General features: G+C 47.8%; 1 protein-coding gene across 8 annotated transcripts in view; it reads left to right on the plus strand.

Annotated features, from left to right (window-relative positions):
• Positions 396-18768, plus strand: part of RFX2 (regulatory factor X2) — a 101326-nt gene continuing 82953 nt past the window's right edge. For 4 of the 8 annotated variants that reach the window (XM_021083997.1, XM_021083999.1, XM_021084002.1 and 1 more), the window contains exon 1: positions 428-621. The gene's annotated coding sequence lies outside the window, so the exon portion shown is untranslated. Of the gene's footprint in view, positions 622-18768 lie in introns of all 8 variants that reach the window. The other 4 variants (XM_021083995.1, XM_021083998.1, XM_021084004.1 and 1 more) reach the window with 3 other exon arrangements.

The following is an 18768-nucleotide window of genomic DNA, read 5'->3' on the forward strand; positions in this document are numbered from 1 at the left end:
TAGTGGGCTATATCTGGTCCACTGGTCAGAATTTGCTGACCTCGGACCCAGACTGTTCGAGGACGCCCGACAATCATCTTTGTAATAGGCGAAGGCCCCTGGGACCCCTAAACTCTGCCTTTGGAGCTGCGCCACCAGCACCCGGCCCGCCCGCGCCTACCGCTTGCGAACCCTCGGAACCGCGCGCCTCCCGCCAGCCCCGCCCTTCCTCGCGGCAATTGGTCGGGCCTCGCCCTCTTCCTTGCCGGGGAACGCCCCCTCTGACAGGCACTTAGGGCAGCCAATGGAGAGCCTCGAGGCCTTGCGCCCCGCCCCTACAGCGCCCGTTGGAGGCGGGCATGGGCGGGCCGTTGAGGGGGTGGGGCGTGGAACCTGGTAACCGTTGCCGATAACAACGCCCCGCCCCGTCGCGGCAGGAGGGCAGGCAGCGCGAGGCGGGCTAGCAGGCGGGCAAGCGGGCGGGCGCCGGGAGCGGGAGGAGGAGCGGCCGCCGCCGCCACCGCCGCCGCCGCCATAGAGACTGTAGCCGTGGAGACTGTTACTTACCAACGGGGACCAACACGCAGCAGCAGCCGCCGCCGCCGCGGGAGCCGTTGCCCGAACTCCCGGCCCGAACTCCAGGTGACCGATGCGACCGTCCCGGGCCCTGCCCGGCCGGGGAGTGCGGGGGGCGGCGGGGACCGCGATCGAGGGGTCGGGAGTGGGCAGCCCAGTCCTTGCCGTTCACCCCAAACGTCCGGGATGGCGCGTCCGTGGGACCTACCTCTGTACCCCGAGTCCCGAAGGCGCGGCTGAGTTTGGGGCGCCCAGGGACCCCTTTTTCCTTTTAACCAAATTCGGGGAGAGGTGGGGGGACTCATCGCCTCACTTCTCACAAAACTTCCGGAGTTGGGGCCCCCCAAGAGCCCTATTTCACTCTTACCCTAAAAATCCCCGAGTTGGGGGCGCCCCTGGAACCCCTCTCAAACTTTTACTTTCAAACATCCGGAATTTGGGGCTCCTGGGGAACCTCTTCTCTCTTTTATCCCTCAAATCCTTAAACTGGGGGTGCCGGAGGACCCCTTTCGCACTCTTTACCCTAGACTCTCTGAACTGGGGACTCTTTGGCAACTTCTTTCGAACTCTTATATTTAAAACTCCCTGAATTGAAGGCGCCTGGAGACTCCTCCTGTTTACTCCCCAAATCTCTGAAATTGGGGCACCCATGGGGCCCTTTTCTCACGCTCAACCTCAAATTCCTGAATTGGGAGGGCCTAAAAGATTCGTTCTAACCTTCACCCTCAAATTCCTGGATTGAGGTGACCCGGGGAGCTTCTCGTTTTGACCCTGCTCCCAAATACTGAATTTGAGGGCTGCCTGTAACTCCATTCTCGCTTTTTAATACAAAGTCAGTGCGCCGGTCTAGAACAGGAACCCCCCTTCTCACTCTATGGCCACAAAATCCCCAAGAATTGGGCTTACCAGAGACCCGTTTCTCACCTTTCCACCCCAAATCCTCGCGTTTAGAGCTCCTCCCTCGGATACTCTGAGCGCTCTCACTTGTGACCCCCGCATTCCTAAATTTGGGGGGTCCTGGATCCGCCACTCCCTCCACGCCCCTCAGGAAGCCCCTTCGCACACCCGCAGCTCCCCTATTTGGACTGATAGCGAAGCAAGAAAAGTTTCACTGAAAGGTGTTTTTTTTTTTTTAATTTATTAATTTATTATTTTGTTTAAAGAGCCCAACATGTGGCTCAAACTGGTCTGTGGCATTTTCTCCAGAGGTCGTGCGAGTGCATGTGTGTTTGTGAATCCAGCTCCCACCCCCTGACCCCCAGAACACACGCACCCCAAATCCTCTCGGTTCCTTTCTTTTTCCCTCTGGGATGAGTCGCGGCTCTCTCTCCGTCTTCGTCCCTGTTGCTTTTTCTCGCCGCTGCGCTAGGAAAGTTGAGTTTCCGATCCTAGTGGCTATTTCCAGGGCCCCCGGGGCCCAACTGCCCCTGCCATTCCGGCTGCTGCGGCGGGGGTGGTTCATCTCCTAATTTTAACCTTCTGGTTGCCCCACAGGAATGAGGGAGAAGGGCAGGATGCAGCACTGGAGTCCAGAGCTGCCTTTTTTCGGAGACCTCGTTCCTGCTTGTGGGTGTTTTATTATTCGCCACCCCCAGCCCAACACACAGTTATTTTCTTGCTTTGTACATTCAACTGTCAGTGCAGATGGTCATGAGTTTTATCCCTTCTCAATCAGCTTTATATCCTCGAATCTGAAATATCAAACCTGATACAAGGCTCTCCATCTCAATTAAGACTTACCCAACAGAATAATAATAATAATAACAACAACAATAATAGAAAACATTAACAACAAATTTTTTTTTTGCCTGCACTTAGTGTGGACATATTTTTATCTTGTTGTTCATAATCGGAAACATTATTTGTTTGCTTATATAAAGACCCTTAACTCTCTGTCCTGGGGAGTATCTGGATTTGGTTCCCTGTTCTTTCTCCCGTTCAAGTTTAAAAACGTGAACCGACTGTCAAATAACCTTAGAAATGACTACTCACCTACTCTGGCCAGAGAGAAAGTGTGTTTAGTACCCACTCCCCCATCCCCCAAGAAAGCAATTTAATTTCCTTAATAACCCCTGCTAATTTTGCCAACAGTCTTGGCAAAGTATTGAAGGGGACTTCTCATAATATATGATGGAAAAAGATAACTGGTTCCGTGATCCTGTGATATTCCAAATAGGGGTCAGGAATGGATTCAGAAAGAGTTTGCCCCTGCGATAAAAGCCATATGAATTCTTCAGCCCTTTAGAAGTGTTCCTCTCATCCTGGATAAATCTCTGAGATGCTTAGAAGGGGACTCTGACAGGAGAGGGGCAGGGTTGTTAATCACCCCAAGTAACAGAACAAGTCTTTTGAAATTCAGTTGATATTTGCTTTCTGGGTGCAGGGCACATATTACCTTAATATTCATCTTTTAACCACATTTATCTCTGAAGTGCTGCCAGGATGGAGCTATTTACCAGAAAGGCAGATGCTGGGAAGTTGTTTATCTGGCTCTTATGCCTTAGATCTAATTTGTAATTTCAGATTCGAGTTAAAATTAATTAATATTTATTGATATTTGATGGATTTCACTTTCATTAATATTGTAATTGAATCAAAATTTTGAATGTTTTTACAAGATTGTTATAGTCACAGATGGTTGTTTTGCTCGTAAAATTCCAGGGCCAGAAGGAACTGCATGTTTGGCTCTTTTTAATTAACACAGGTTGGCCACTTATTTAGACAGTATGCTCCCCCATACACACCTACTTATCTGTAAAAGGTGAAACTTTTTTCAAAGCAAGGGAAGTTCTTAAGAGAAACTGTCTCTCTTGTGGGGACCTTCACTGAACTCAGGGCCAGGGAAATACAACTCCCCATCCATGCCTTAAACTCTTAACCCATGGTGCACCCAACAAACACAGACATTTTTCTGCCCTGAACTGTCTGAATATTCACACCAAAGGGAGCCAAAGGGGGTTGATAAGGACCAAAAGCAACCTCAGTTTAGGTCAGATTTTGTCACCAAACAAGTGTATGCCAAATTTACCAAAAAAACCTCCAAATTTAAGAACTTTTGGGGGAGTTCCCATCGTGGCTCAAGGTAATGAACCCGACCGGTATCCATGAGGATGCAGGTGTGATCCGCGGCCTCAGTCAGTGGGTTAAGGATCTGGCGTTGCTGTGAGCTGTGGTGTAGGTCGCAGACATAGCTCAGATCTGGTGTAGGCCGGTGGATGTAGCTCCCATTTGACCCCTTGCCTGGGAACTTCCATATGCTGCGGGTGCGGCCCTAAAAAGAACTTTTTGGATTTCACGTTATTAAAAGGGATTGTAGATGAACATGTATTTTTTAAAAAATGCATTTTGATTCCTTTTCTAGAATTGAAATGGTGATTAGTTCCACCATGAGCTGAGTTGTCTTAGATACATGCCTGGCCCAGAGAACATACTTAATTTGTCCAGTGAATGAATGAATGAAGGAATGAATGAAATATGTGCTGGGAATTAGACAATTGAAAACCACTGCTTCTTGGAAACTACAAGATCAACAAAGGAGGGAGTTCCCTGGTGGCTCAGTGGGTTAAGGATCTGGTATTGTCACTGCCATGGCTTGGGTTTGATCCCTGGCCCAGGAACTTCTGCATGCCAAGGGTGTGGCCAAAAAAAAAAAAAAAGGGAAAAAAAAAAAAAAAGATGGAGACCTAGAATCTGACCACACCTTGCCCCTTCCACCACCAGCTCTCGGTCCCAGCCACTGGTGCTGCATGCCTGGGTGAATCCAGCCCATTAACTGGGGGTCATGTCGTGTCCTGTCTTGTGTTCCTTCCATGACTCCCATCTCACCTGGAGCAAAAGCCACAGTCTTCCCCAGCCCAGTCCCTCTACGGCCTCATCTCCCATCCTACAAGCCACTCTTCAAAGCCTCTGGCCTCCTGGGAGTCCCTTAAATTCTTTGCCTGGAAAGTGCTTGGCCCAGGCATTTGGGGGCTTGCTTCTCACTCCTTTCCAGCCTTTTCTCAAACTCCCCTTCCCAAACCACCTACTTGAAAGCGACGGTCCCCTTAGCCTCCTTCCCTGTTTTCTCTCTCCTTAGCATTTGTCACTAACACAGCATATCGTATATGGATTTACTTTATTATCGCCGTCCCCTCATTAGAATGTCAGCTGGACGAGAAGCAACTCTGAGTGTTTTATGAACTTCTTTATCCCCCAGGGCTGAGAATCCTTCTGGCACTGAGTGGGTACTGGAGAAATATTTGTTAAATGAATAAATAAATGGTCTCCTGTACACTTACGGGGAAAGCTGAAGTGAAATGTAAGATTCCCTCCTTATCTATGACATCTCGCCATCTGTGTGACTCTGTACAGCTCAGATTGGATGAACGAGGCCAGAGGGAACAGTAAAGGAAAAATACGATCATAGCCCTGGATGCTACAGATGTGAGCTCTGGGGCCCGGCAGAAAGGGGGTTAATGTTTAATTAGCTCGGTGACTCCAGGTAAGGTTGGGCATCTGTGAAATAGATAATCACATGTACAGTTTTGATATTAAAAATCATATCTAGAAGTTCCCATTGTGGCTCAGTGGAAACAAATCTGACTAGCATCCATGAGGACACAGGTTTGATCTCTGGCCTCAGTTAGTGGGTTAAGGATCCAATGTTGCTGTGAGCTGTGGTGTAGGTTGCAGATGTGGCTCAGATCTGGCGTTGCTATGGTATGGGCCAGCAGCTACAGCTCCAATTCAACCCCTCACCTGGGGACCTCCATATGCCGCAAGTGCGGCCCTGAAAAACGACAAAAGAAAAAAAAAAAAAGAATTATATCTAGAACTAGTTAGCCCAGGGCCTGGCACATCATAGGTGTTCAACAGAGAGCTATTATTATTATGGTTGTCATTATTTTTATTATTAGAATGAAACAAACAAGCAGGGTGGCCTGCCTGGGATGGTTTAAGTTTGGTTTCCTGACCACTAAGGGCAGAGGAGACATTCGGTAAACATGTCTTGCTCGATTGAGCATGACACTGTCTGTTTAAAACATGGGAAAAACCCTTCGATTGCATAGAAAATCACTGGTATAGATATGGTCTTCTGCCAGCCTCAAGTGCTGGCAAGAACAGGAACAACCTAAGAAGAAACTCAAAGTCCCACATTTTGGTTGGTGTCTGGGTCCATCTGAAATTAGACCGCCAGCATCATATCTTCAGATGGGGTGGGCCAAGTGGCCAGCTCTGCAGGCAGAACTTCCCAATGAGAACACTTCGAAACCGGTTTCCCTTCTCTGTTATCGCTGGCTCTTAGGTGCCAACCTGGTCAAAGTCTGGAAATCAGCCACTCGGAGGTGAGAACTGGCCTGGTCTGCGTGCCAGGACTTGAATTGGGCCCTCAGGAATAGCAGCCTGGCCCTGCTCTTTGCTACACCCCACTTCTTTTTTCCTGAAATGCATTCCTGCTTTATGATACATAGGTTTTGTGTGTTTAAAAGCATGGTTTTATGCCCTGGCAGCCTTATTTTTAATTTTTATGAATTCTATGACTTTCCCAAAAATGGAGTTGGCTTCCCAAACGTTTAGGTGATACATAACAGCAAGTGCATTTTAGTTGCTGTGAATCAGATTATACCTGCCGTAATCCATGTTTAAAAGTGGAAAAAAGAAACACAAAAAAGGAAAATAATAAAAATGGCAAAAAAGAAAAAAAAAAAAAAAAGAGTTCCCTGGAGTCTCAGTGGATTCAGGATCTGGCATTGTCACTGATGTGGCTCATCCTTAGCCTGGGAACTTTCTGCATGCTTCAGGAACACCCAGAAAAAAAAAAACAAAAACAAAAACAAACAAACTTTATAAAGCCATTAAAAATCTGTAGAACTTACATTTTATGGCCCGATATAGTGATTATTTGTCATTTGCTATATAACAAAACCCAGATGTGCTATATACAGTAAGCCTGTTTCTACTAAGAGCTCTGCAGTTATTTTCAGATTGTGTGTGTGTGTGTGTGTGTGTTTAAGACTGGCCTACTGGGGTCCAGGGAATCTCTCTAGGAGGAGACAGTTGAGCTGAGACTGAAATGATGAGAGGGGGCAGCCCTGTGCATTACAGAGGGAAGAACTTTCCATGCAGGGGGCACAGCAGGTGCAAAGGTCCTGTGGCAGGAGGAATCAGTTAGCTGGGCCTGGTCAGGGTAGAGAAAGGTGGCTGTGTGGCTGATGCCTAGTGAGCAAAAGGTGAGGCAGAGGGCCCCCGAGGCCATGGGGAGGAATCTGGGTGCTGTTCTAAGTATAAATTAGGCCATTGGGAGATTTCACCTCTGCCTGTAGTTGTCAGAGCTATGGTGTTCATCTGTTTGCTGGAAGACCTGCTTTCAAAACCTCTGACATTTCTTCATCACTTATTCATTCATTCATTGCTTTCTGAGCCAGACGCTATCCTAAGAGGTTACAGGGACCCAAGTCCACCTAGGAGCGGGAGATGCTTTCAAAATGGAGATGGGCTAGAGCATCAATGGGTGCACAGAGGAAGGGGGCCACTTGCCTGAGGGGCCAGGAGAGGTGTCCAGGACGAGGCAGGTGGGAGCTAAATCCTGGGAATGTGTACAGGCAGATGGGTGGGGAGAGCCGTGGTATGGCTGTGTTTTCTGAAAGCCGAGCACAGGGTACAAGGGAGATCAGGCTGGAGATGAAAGCAGGTGTCAGCACACAGGGTCTGTTTTGGGAAGTGAAGTTGCACTGGGACACAGCGCTGCTTTCATTTACATACTGTCTCTGGCTGCTTTTTGGAAGCCATGGCAGGTTGACTATTTGCGACAGACACAGAATGTAGACCACAAAGCCTAAAATATTTACTGTCTGGGCTTTTGCAGGAAAAGTTTGCTGATCCCTGGCTGGCTGGGTGGGACTTGTCTGGTGCTGGGCTAAGAGGTTTGTTGGGAAGCACTTTGTGATTAGATGGGATTTTGGTAGGGATCATGAAAAACCTGGTGCCTGGAGGCTGGTGATGGAGAATGACCACTGCTGTGGTCCAGGCCCAGAGCGACAGGGGCCTGGTGGACAGCATCTGCCCAGGATGCTGGGGAGGACAGAGCTATAAGATTCTGGGGGCTTTGAGGACCCAGTGATGGGGGGTGTGGCGGGAGGGGGGGCTGCAGTCCTGGCTGGAGGTAGGATCTCGGAGCTGTCAGCACATAATTGGTTATTTCAGTTGTGAAAACAGATGAGCTCACGCAAGGAGAGGGCGGAGAGTGAGAAGAGAAGGCCAAAGGCAGAGCCATCAGAATTCAAGGAGCAGGAAACCAGTGGAGAGTCAGAGGAAAGTGGTTTCTTTTAGAAAAATTATGGCAAAACATAATAACATAAACTTTATCATTTTAACCAGTGTGAAGTGCACAGCTCAGTATTGTGACCATCCCCATCCATTTCCAGAACTTTCTCATCTTCCCAAACTGAAACTCTGTCCCCACGACGCACTGACTCCCCCTCCCCCTCCCCCAGCCCCCAGTCCCCAGCCCCCAGCCCCACCTTCTACTTCCTGTTGGTATGGATCTGACTCCTCCAGGGACCTCAGACAGTCCTGAGTGAAATCAGACTGTGTCTGGCCCTTTGTGCCTGGCTTATTTCACTGAGCATCTGACCCATGGTAGAATGGGTCAGAATTTCCTTCCTTTTTAAAGCTGAGTAATATTCCATTGTGTGGATGGACCACATTTGTTTGTCCTTTCATCCGTCGCTGGACGCTTGGGCTGTTTCCACATTTGGCTGCTGTGAGTCATGCTGGACAGAGGAGGTTTTGCAGGAAGTCTTAGGTGCAGGAGGACCTGGGACAGGGCTCGGAAGGCAAAGGAGAGAGTAATTCAAGGACTGAGCACCAGGGAGCATAAGGCCCGCTGAAGACAGTCCCCTGGTGATCAGATTAGGACAGTCCCTCGGCAGAAAGGGGAAAGGACGGGTCCCCACAGAGTGAAAGAGGACTTGGCTCACAAACACCTGTCTCCTTGGAAAACTGTCAAGATCACACTAATGATACAGGAGTCCATTCCTGAAGTCGCAGCAACACTTAATTATGCTCATATTTTAAAAATGCAAACCGTTTATCTTTTGGAAACAGTGCCGTGTTTCCAGGAAATGTTTCTGTTAGAAAGATGATCCTTGGGGTAAGGGATGGGAAGCAGTTACCCCCAAATTACCGGCCCGCAAAAATGTGTCACTGCTCCACCCCATCCAGAGAAAACCCAAAGAAAACACCACATGGAGCTTTCCTACCTCTGCTGTTCTTCTCAGAGTACGTACATATGGAACCTGCTTGGAGAAAAAACAAATGTGGAATTCCAAACTCACAGAAAACAGCTTCAAGGATGTGCTTCAATTTTAAAAAGAATTCTTTTTTGGGAGTTCCCTGGTGGCCTAGTGGTTGAGGATCCAGCATTGTCACTGCTGTGGCTCGGGTCACTGTTGCCATGCCCGTTCAGTTCCTGGCTTGGAAACCTCTGCATGCCAGGGACGCAGCAAAAAAAAAAAGAATTTCTTTTTTTTTTCTTTTATTTTTTTGTCTTTTTGTTTTTTTGAGGGCCACACCTGTGGCATATGGAGGCTCCCAGGCTAGGGATCTAATCAGAGCTATAGCTGCCGGCCTACACCACAGCCACAGGAAGACAGGATCTGAGCCTCTGCTGCAAACTACACCACAGCTCACAGCAACACCAGATCCTTAACCCACTGAGCGAGGCCAGGGATTGAACCCGAAACCTCATGGTTACTAGTTGGGTCATTTCCACTGCACCACCTTGGGAACTCTGAACTTTTTTTTTTTCCCCATGAGAAGCTTTCTACTTTTTTTTTTTTTTTGTCTTTTTTTTTTGCTATTTCTTGGGCCGCTCCCGCGGCATATGGAGTTTCCCAGGCTAGGGGTCTAATCGGAGCTGTAGCCACAGGCCTACGCCAGAGCCACAGCAACTTGGATCCAAGCCGAGTCTGCAACCTACACCACAGCTTACGGCAACGCCGGATTGTTAACCCACTGAGCAAGGGCAGGGACCGGACCCGCAACCTCAAGGTTCCTAGTCGGATTCGTTAACCACTGCTCCAAGATGGGAACTCCCTAAGTTTTCTACTTTAACAAACCACTGGGTAGTGGCCAGGCAGCCACGTGGAGCCCCCACCTGGATTCTGGGTGGGAAGCCTCTCCCACCTGTGAGCGTGGTCTTTGCAACCCCGCTTCTCTCCCTCTTCTAGTTGCAGCGGCCACCAGAGTCCTTACGCCCAGATGCCCAGCTCCTCCTCTCCAGCCCTTAACAGTAAGCACCCACCAGAATCACTTCCCCTTCCCCATCCTCATGTAGACCTGCATGCCTTTGGCTCATGTGGAAGTTCCCTGGCCAGGGATCAAACCTGAGCCACAGAGGTGACAACCCCAGACCTTAATCTACTGAGCCACCAGGGAACTCCCTGGCATATGCTTCTTACCCAGTTGTTATTTGTCTCTTCATCTTTTCCCCAAGCCACCTCACTGTGTCCCCTGGGCTGTGTCAAGAGGAGGGGTTGGGCATGTTCTGTCTGCTTTTTTAGCTAAATGGGTGTCAACACTTCATACTTAGCTCATTCAAGGCTTGGTTCCGCCCAGCCCCATCTCCCTTTCTGTGGCCTGTCTTTCAAGATTTCTCCTAATTGGCTTGCCATGCCTTAAACAGGTCTTATGGTGAGGTCTCCCCTCTCTCTGAAATGTCATTTCTACTGATGAAAAATCTTAACTTTACCCCTAAGATCCTTCTCTAATGTTCTCTCACCAGAGACCCTTGAGATGTTAACAGGTGAAATAAGTGGGAAAACTATAGACCAGGCCCGGTTTCTGCACCTCATTGCCCTTGACTCTGAGGCCCGATCATTCTTGACGGGAGGGTGCAGAGGCCATCCTGGACCTTGCAGAATGTTGAGCAGTACCCCTGGCCTTCATCTGGCAGGAGTGCCCCCCTCCCCCTCCCCCAGTCGTGATAACAACTCTGTCTTTAGACATGGCAGTTGTCCCTTGGGGGCAGAACCACCCCCTAGTTAGGGACCCCAGGCTGAATCAGCCAGAAGAGGCACAGCACGGAGACTTAGCATCCCAAGACTACATGGACGTGCTGTTTTTGTGTCTTATTTTCTGTTCTCAGTTGTGGGCTTCCGGGGGACAGGGACAGCTGTCCCTGCCATACTTCCCACAGGGCTTTGTACTTCACACATGAGTGAACCAAACACTTGAGCCCAGAGTGCTCTTCAGAGGGCCGGGCTTCCATCAAGTAACAAAGCAAAAGTCACGAAAGCCTTGCCTGAGATCTGGTAGCCTGCAAAACTCTGGGGTTTTGACTCCGCTTAGATTAACATTCCGGCCCTTTCAGTAAGTTGTTTTTCTTTACCAAATTCCCGAAGAAATTTTAATCAAAGACCCCCTTCTGTTAACCAACTTCCCTTTTGGCCTAGCCAAAATCACAAGGTTAGTTCTTTTGCAGAAAGCACAGGGATCTTCCTGGGGACATGGAATCTTATAACTGGGCCGTAGCTGCGTCCTTTTGCCAGGAGCCCTGTACACAGTGCAAGCTGTTAGCTTCCTAATTCTACATCAGCCACTTGCAGTGGATTGATTCCGTTTGTTTGCTTTGGAGATTTTCAAAGATTTCACTCTGTTGAAAAGTCAATTTGAGGCGTTCCCATTGTGGCTCAGCAGGTTAAGGATCCGATGTTGTCTCTGTGAGGATGCCAGTATGATCCCTGACCTCTCTCAGTGGGATGAGGATCTGGCATTGCTGCAGGCTACAGTGAAGTTTGCAGATGTGGCTCAGATCCAGTGTTGCTGTGGCTCTGGTGTAGGCCTCAGCTGAAGCTCTGATTCTACCCCTAGCCTGGGAACTTCCATATGCCACAGGTGCAATCCTAAAAAGAAAAAAAAAAAGTCAATTTGAGGAGTCCCCTGGTGGCCTATTGTCAGGATCCAGCGTCATCGCTGCTGTGGCTTAGGTTCAATCCCTGGCCATGGGCTCAGCCCCCAGAAAAGTTGATTCTAAACAAATGTGCTTATGTCTTTTAGATTTGTTTCGTCCACAAAATGTGGCACTCAAAATTTGTGGGGTGAATGAATTCCCCTTTTTGCAGAGTTGTAGGACTGCTTGTCAGTGTTTGGGACCAGCTTTCACCTCAGCTCTGGCCACTCGTGAAGGGTGCTGTGTGCCAATAAAACTTCACTTCTGGACACTGAAATGTGAATTTCATGTCATTTTCAAGTGTTACAAAATATGTTGACTCTGATTTTTTTCACCCATTAAAAAAATGTAAAAACAGGAGTTCCCGTCGTGGCGCAGTGGTTAACGAATCCGACTAGGAACCATGAGGTTGCGGGTTCGGTCCCTGCCCTTGCTCAGTGGGTTAACGATCCGGCGTTGCCGTGAGCTGTGGTGTAGGTCGCAGACGCGGCTCGGATCCTGCGTTGCTGTGGCTCTGGCGTAGGCCTGTGGCTACAGCTCCGATTAGACCCCTAGCCTGGAAACCTCCATATGCCGCGGGAGCGGCCCAAGAAATAGCAAAAAAAAAAAAAAAAAAAAAGTAAAAACAATTCTTAGTTTGTGGACCGTACAAAACTAGGCAGAAGATGGGGCCAGACTTGGCCCCGGGCATGGGCTGTGGTTTGCTGAGCTCTGCCCTATAATAGAAGATGGAGTCCAGGGGCCGCAGCCTCTGCTCCAACCCGCTCACTCCCTGCCCTTCTCCCTCCATCCCCACCTCCATGACACACACACCTGCCTGTGCCTGGCTCTGCTCTTGACCTGGTCTGCCCTCCCCGTCTATCCCCACTCCCACAGGACGGTCCCGCCTGTCCCACAGCATCCAGGATGCGACTTTTTCAGATTCCCCACCCCAGGGTTTATGGTCCCAAGTTCCATGTGGAGTCTGCACCTGTCACCTTTGCCACAGAAGGCGTCTTTGTTTGTCTCCTTTTCTCTCTCACGCAGTGGAAGACCCTCGAGGACAGAGACCAGGTCTAACTGTCCTTGTGGGACACCAAATAGAGTCATCATTTGTTAGTTTGATTCCAGTTCTTACTAGATCTGACCAAGCTCTAAAATCACTTCTAGCAAATTGGGGCCTCATGAGGGATTTGTGATTTCACAGTTGGGTGATTGATTCTAGGATCCTGCTGGATCCTGATTGTCTGCTAGAGACATAATTTGAGCTATGTGTGTAATTTAAGAATTTCCAGGAGTTCTGTCGTGGCGCAGCGGAAGCAAATCCGACTAGGAACCATGAGGTTGAGAGTTCGATCCCTGGCCTTGCTCAATGGGTTAAGGATTCAGTGTTGCCATGAGCTGTGGAATAGGTCACAGACGCGGCTTGGATCTGGTGTTGCTGTGGCTGTGGCCGTGGCCGGCAGCTGTACCTCCGATTCGACCCCTAGCCTGGGAACCTCCATATGCTGCAGGTGTGGCCCTAAAAAGCCAAAAAAAAAAAAAAAAGAATTTCCAGTAGCCACATTCTAAAAAGAAAAACAGGTGAAATTAATTAATTTAAATAATATATTTTATTTAATCCAGTATATCCAAAATATTACTTTAACATAGCATCTTTATGAAAGTTTTTATTTTTTAAATTTACTTTATTGAAGCACACTTGATTTATGTGTTTATTTCTACTATACAGCAAAGTGATTCAGATATATGTATATATTTATTTATTTACTTTTTAAATTCTTTTCCATTATAGCTTATTATAGGATATTGAATAGAGTTCCCTGTGCTACACAGTAGGACTTTGTTGTTTATCCATTCTATATATAATAGGTTGCAACTGCTAATCCCAAATTTCCGGTCCATCTCTCTACCCCCCTCCCCCATAGCAACCACAAGTCTGTTCTCCATGTCTGTGAGTCTGTTTCTATTGGGTAGATAGGTTCATTTGTGTCAAAGTTTAGACTCCATATGTAAGTGATATCATAGGATATTTGTCTTTTTCTCACTTCACTTGGTATGATCATCTCTAGGTCCATTTATGTTACTGCATATAGCATTATTTCATTCTTCTTTATGGCTGAATAATATTCCATTGTATATACTCATCACTTTTTTTTTTTTTTTTTTTTTTTTTTTTGTCTTTTTAAGGCTGCTCCCATGGCATACGGAGGTTCCCAGGCTAGGGGTTGAATTAAAGCTGTAGCCACTGGCCTATGCCACAGCCACAGCCAGATCCGAGCCACATCTGCAACCTATATCACAGCTCACGGCAACACTGGATCCTCAACCCACTGAGCAAGGCCAGAGATCAAACCTGCGTCCTCATGGATGCTAGTCAGATTCGTTTCCACTGAGCCACGACGGGAACTCCCCTATATGTACTACATCTTTTTTATCTGTTCGTCTGTTGATGGACATTTAGGTCGATGAAACAGTTTTTATTGAGGTCGTTCACATACTTCCTGGTGAGTAAAGTCTTTGAAATCCAGTGTGTAGTTTATACCCATGGCATGTCTCGGTTTGGATCAAGAGTTCAGTGGCCAGGAGTTCCCGTCGTGGCGCAATGGTTAACGAATCCGACTAGGAACCATGAGGTTGTGGGTTCGATCCCTGGCCTCTCTCAGTGGGTTAAGGATCCGGCCTTACCGTGAGCTGTGGTGTAGGCTGGTGGCTACAGCTCTCAATTTGACCCTTAGCCTGGGAACCTCCATATCCTGCAGGAGCGGCCGTAGAAAAAAGGCAAAAAGGCAAATAGACAAAAAAAAAAAAAAAAAAAAAGGTTCAGTAGCCACATACAGCCAGCAGTGGAGTATTGGGTGGTGTGGGCACAACCTTTAGGCCATCCCCACTCTTCTTATTAGGCAACCACTACTGGAGTGCCTGATAGTGTTCAGTACTTCCTGGCCTCACAGTGTGAAGTCAGTTGCAAGGTCCAAGGAGCACAGGTTCTGCAACTCGAATGTTTACTGCTTTCTACAGTGAGCATGATTAGATTTGCAGAGTGTCCACTCCGGACCACTGAGGAGTTTGATCCCAGAATTCCCTAGTGACCATTTTGGGACTTTGGGATCCTTATAGGCGGTCCCCGTAAGTGTGTTTGCTTCCTCTTTTCCATTACGGAAGTCATATTCTTTCACTGTAGTACAAGAAAATACAATGGGAAAAGAGTTTCCCATTGTATTTTCTAGCTTCCTCCCCTTCTCCTATCCTGCCCGTCCCACTACAGATAAAGTTCCATGTGGATCCTTTCAGATATTTTGTATACAGATAAACCATACTCACTGATACCTTATTATTTTTGAATCAAAATGTAATTCAGATGTCATAAAACTCACCCCCTTTAAAGTGCACAATTCATTGGTTTTTGTATTTTCACAGAGCTAGGTAACCATTACCACTATTTAATTCCAGAACATTCTTATCACCCCAAAAAGAAACCCCGCCATTAGCAGTCACCCTCATTCCCCTCCCCAGCCTTCACAACCATGAATCCACTTTCTGTCTCTGTGGATTTGCCTGTTAAGGACATGTCATATCAATGGAATCATTCACCCTGGCCTTTTTCGTCTGGCTCCTCTTACTGAGCATCATGTTTTCAAGATGCATCCATGTTGTGGCATGTGTCAGCGCTTCATTCCTTTCATGTAGGCAGAAATGGGGATCATATTATACCCACTTTTTTGCAACGTGCTCTTTTCATCTAATATTTAGTCTCTGTCTTTCCTTATCATCCTGTGTGTCTGCTGCCTGAGATTCCACTGTGCTGATGTGTCTGGAGGTATTTAATTAGCTCCTTGTTAGGGGCATTTCATTTATCCTTTTTCACCCTTCCCAATGATGCTGCAGTAAACATCCCAGTCCAAATATATTTATGCACATGTCTGAGATGTTTCCAAATTCCCAGAAGGGGAATCACTGGGTGGAAGGGACTTCCTTCCCTCTGTATCAGCTCCTTCTCACATTCACGCTCAGTCCTGCAGTGGGGGTTACTTCCTTGCTGAGACTGCGCCACCTCCTCTGGCCCCACCAGCGCCATCGTGTTCCTTTACCTGTGCCTGTCCTTGACCCTTAACTCCTAGTCCCATTCACAGAATAGGGGGTCACAGACCTTTGGACCATCTGGTGAATGTGCATGTCCCCCCACCCCCAAGAAAACTGTCCAATGACTAAGTCCATCAGATTCTGCCCCTGATTTTGGCGGTTCCAGGGCACCTGGCCACCTTCCTCTCCCCAGACGAGCCCTAGTCAATTCTGCTCTGCCCCCTTCACTGATCACGTGTGGCTGACTCAGCCTCAGTCTGTCCCCATGAGTTGCGTCCTTGGCTGTGGGTGCCTCTTGGGGAGGCCTGGCCGGTTTGTGCAGACACAAGTTCACACTTGCTGCCTTGATTTTGAGCCTCATCTCACATGGCAACAGCATTTTCCCGCCCCTTTAAATTCCCTGTTGATATGTGGCTTTCAGCTTTTTGCAACTTGATGCTCCACCAAAGTGTTCACTCTGCTGCTGTCCCAGCGGAAGACCTGTCCCTCTGGGTCATTTCTAGGGGATCCAGCTCCTGCTGTGGTGTCTGCTCTCTCCAGCTAGTGGGGACCCCCTGTGCAGCCTCTGGATCTTGCTCTCCAACCTCTGTCTCTCCGTGTCTTTGACTTCTCATTACAATGCTATTCAACTTAAAACCAGAACTCCCTGGAGTTCCCATCGTGGCGCAGTGGTTAACGAATCCAACTAGAAACTGTGAGGTTGCCGGTTTGATCCCTGCCCTTGCTCAGTGGGTTAATGATCCGGCGTTGCCTCAAGCTGTGGTGTAGGTTGCAGATGCTGCTCAGATCCCGCATTGCTGTGGCTCTGGAATAGGCCAGCAACTGCTGCTCTGATTTGACCCCTAGCCTGGGAACCTCCATATGCCGCTGGTGTGGTCCTAAAAGGACAAAAAAAAAAAGACAAAAACACCCCAGAATTCCCATCAAGTGCAGTAAAATTATCCATCCTTAATCAAAGCTCTTTCCCCCACTTTAAATTGAACAGATCCTGGAGTTCCCCTCGTGGCACAGTGGAAACGAATCTGACTAGGAACCATGAGGTTGCAGGTTTGATCCCTGGCCTCGCTCAGTGGGTTAAGGATCTGGGGTTGCTGTGAGCTGTGGTGTAGGTCGCAGACGTGGCTCGGATCCCGTGTGGCTATGGCTGTGATGTAGGCTGGCAGCTGAAGCTCTGATTGGACCCCTAGCCTGGGAACCTCCATATGCCGCTGGTGTGGTCCTAAAAGGACAAAAAAAAAAAAAAAAAAGAACAGATCCTATTTTTCTTTTTAACATTCTCTAAGACTTCTGAGACATGAAACTAATCTGGTTTTCCTTCATTAGTGTTTCATGAACATAGAATCTTCTAGAAACTACCCACTCCTTTATCCTCCAGTGGTGAAGGTCACTTAGGGCTGGGGCCAGAAAGCCTTCGATTCTCTCAGCTCCCCAACTGGGACGTATTCTCATTTCAGATTCCTGATGGCAAAAATCCTACCACTGCCTGTTCATTCCTCATGGCTTCCCCACAGTTGGTTCTGTTTATGGGACATGTCTGACCAAACATTTTGGCATTTTTTTAAAACAGGCTCTCTTACACCTTCCCCCATGTCACTGAGGTTTTCAAACAGAAAGTCTCTAAGGAATAGTGTGTGAGGACTATTTTGGTTTGTTAACCAAGTTTTTTTTTTTTTTTTAATGGTATAAAGAATTTTGACCTAGCAAGTTCTCAAGCCTAACTTTCTCATTGTCTTCAGCAACTTTGCGTTTCACTTCTTCCCAGATAAAAAATACAGGAACAAGTGTAGTTTCTATAGCATCTCTTTTGCTTCAGCTGGTATTTGCCTACACATGCTTCGTCATTTTCTTCTGAAGTAAAATTCACATAACGTAGACATCACCATTTTCAAGTATAGTTCAGTGATTTTGTTTTTAGGGTATTCCCAGTGGTGTGGAACCTTCATCACTGTCTAATTCTAGAACTTCTTCCCCCAGCCTTTTTAGGGTCACACTTGTGGCATATGAAAGTTCCCAGGCTAGGGGTTGAATGAGAGCTGCGCCGCCAGCCTACATCACAGCCACAGCAACTCGGGATCTCAGCTGCATCTGGGACCTACACCACAACTCAGGGCAACACCAGATCCTTAACCCACTGAGCGAGGCCAGGGACTGAATGCACATCCTCTTGGATACTAGTTGGGTTCTTAACCCTCTGAGTCACAATGGCAACTCCTAGAACTTTTTCATCACCCCTAAAAGAAACCCTGTACCCATTACCTGTTCCTCCCCATTCCCCTTTCCCTCAGCTCCTGGCAACCACCAGTCTCCTTCCTGTCTCAATGGACTTGCCTGTTCTGGACATTTCCTATAATGGAATCCTATAAAATGTGGCTGGCCTTTTGTGACTGGCTTCTTCACCGAGTTTCATGTGTTGAAGTTCATGTATGTGGTAGCAGGTGTCAGTGCTTCCTTCCATTTTTATGGCAGAATAATATTCCATCGTGTGGACGGACCACAATTTATTTATTCATTCACCCGCCGGTAGACGTTTGTGTTGTTTCTACTTTGGAGCTGTTACAAGTCATGCTGCCGTGAACATTCGAGGACTGGTTTTTGTGTGAGCTTAGGTTTTCATTTCTCCTGGGTGTATCCCTAGGTGTGGAGTGACTGGGTTCTCTGATGACTCCATGTTTAACTCTTGGAGGAACTGCCAGCTGTTTTCCACAGTGGCGACACCATTTTCCATTTCTAGCAGCAGTGTAGGAGGGCTCCAGTTTCTCCACATCCTCACCCCCACATCTTATTTTCCCTTGTTTTTATTGTGGCCAAGCGAGTAGGTGTGAAGCAGGATCTTGCTGTGGTCTTTAATGTCATTTTCCAAATGACTAATGATGGTGAGCGTCATTCCATGTGCTTATTGTCCATTTGTATATTTATATCTCTTTTGGAAAAATATCTATTCAAAGGTATTATCTTTGTAGTTCCCTGATGGCTCAGCAGCTTAAGGATCCAGTGTTATCACTGCTGTGGCTTGGGTTCAGTCCCTGGCACGGGAACTTCCAAATGTTGTGCACATGACCCCCCCCCCCAAAAAGTGTCATCTTTTATAATCTTCTTGCATTCACGGATTTCTCTTCCTTCATGAAATGTCCAGAGACCCTGAATCATAAAGATGCAGGGCACACATCAGAGCTATGCAGGGGGGTGGGGAGGGGGTGTGTCAGAAGCCACAGGAGGTGAGG

Source organism: Sus scrofa, chromosome 2 (assembly GCF_000003025.6).
Source record: "Sus scrofa isolate TJ Tabasco breed Duroc chromosome 2, Sscrofa11.1, whole genome shotgun sequence".
NCBI lineage: Eukaryota > Metazoa > Chordata > Mammalia > Artiodactyla > Suidae > Sus > Sus scrofa.